Source organism: Capsicum annuum, unplaced genomic scaffold (assembly GCF_002878395.1).
Source record: "Capsicum annuum cultivar UCD-10X-F1 unplaced genomic scaffold, UCD10Xv1.1 ctg5355, whole genome shotgun sequence".
NCBI classification, from domain to species: Eukaryota; Viridiplantae; Streptophyta; class Magnoliopsida; order Solanales; family Solanaceae; genus Capsicum; species Capsicum annuum.
Genome location: NW_025861658.1, coordinates 320,301 through 321,605, shown reverse-complemented (window position 1 = coordinate 321,605; position 1,305 = coordinate 320,301). Strand labels below are relative to the sequence as shown.

The window sequence follows — 1,305 nt, the reverse complement described above, 5'->3', positions numbered from 1 at the left end:
TAAGTTTGGCATGCTCATGAGGTATTTGAAAGAATCCATGCATGCAATTTAGTGTTTTAGTGAAAGACTAACACTAAGAGTTAAATTCTACCCTACCCAAATCTTTATCTAAGAAATGGACTAACCCTCAAACACCTATTAAATAAATGACCCCTAGGATTGTATAACCCTATGACTCTTTTCTCATTGGAGTTTATTCAACAATTATTTTCTCTTATTTAGTGTCATAGGTTAATTTTTTTCAAACAAAGTCTTAAATCATACCCCTCATTTAATTTTAGATCTTATTTTAAGTTTACATTATGGGTTAACACTTAGTTAACTCTCAACATACATAGGATTTGAAAACAAGTGTGCACTCCTTGTGAATATGAACCCGACTCTTGTGCGGCTAATATTGACGACGACCACCTTGTAGTAAAGTAATGGTATAAGTTGAGCGTTATCAAAAATAGAGCCGTTCTCGAGAAGTGAAACTTAGTATTTACTAGTGTGGTGCTGTTAGTGACTTTGGGTTTACCCGTAGTGTTTTTATTTACATTGTTTGTTGGTTTTTTAGGTGATTTTCATACTAATCACGACACCATGAGTCATAATGAGAGCAAGAGTACTGATTTGATAGGTACCTCAATAATGAGGATCATCTTCATGGTGTGGGGCGTGCTAGTACCATGTACATTCCCCCTAATGAAGAAAACGAAGTATTCCATGTCACGAGTGTGCTACTACATATGTTCAAATGAAGGGTCTATTTAGGGGTCAAGCATATGAAGATCTAAATCTACACTTAAAAAATTCTATTGAGGTGTGTGCCTCGTTTGACATTGCTCATATTCACAATATTCCATTAGGCTGAAGCTATTCATGCCCTCTTTAATGGGTGAAGTAGGGTTATGTTGAGGTCTCTGTCTAATGGGTCCTTCACATCTTCAGTCAAGCTTACAGATGCCTTTTTGGATTGATATTTCCCTTCAATAAAGATGTAACAATTGTGAAACAAAATTATAATTTTTTGTCAAATCAATAGGGAGACTTTGTATGAAGTATGGGAAAGGTTTAATGAAAATATCATGAAATGCCCTAACCAAGAAGTTCGGAGAAGATGCTTCTCTAAATATTCTACAGGGAGTTAGACCAATTAAACAAAATCATGGTGGACAACGCTTCTGGTGGGTCACTTGTAAGGTTATCATATGGTGTGGCTTTGAATTTGCTTGAGAAAATAACAAAGAAAAATAGGGGTGGCATACAAGGGACAATAAAGTAGTCATAGGATCTCCCGCTGCCTCAATTATGAACAAAAAG

The 1,305-nt window shown here is 35.7% G+C and overlaps 1 non-coding gene across 1 annotated transcript; it reads right to left on the bottom strand.

Moving 5' to 3' along the window:
- Window positions 1-987: 987 nt before the first annotated feature.
- Window positions 988-1,093, bottom strand: LOC124893085. Its single transcript, XR_007050544.1, has one exon. It is a non-coding gene; the product is annotated as a small nucleolar RNA R71 (small nucleolar RNA).
- Between the last annotated feature and the right edge of the window lie 212 nt (window positions 1,094-1,305).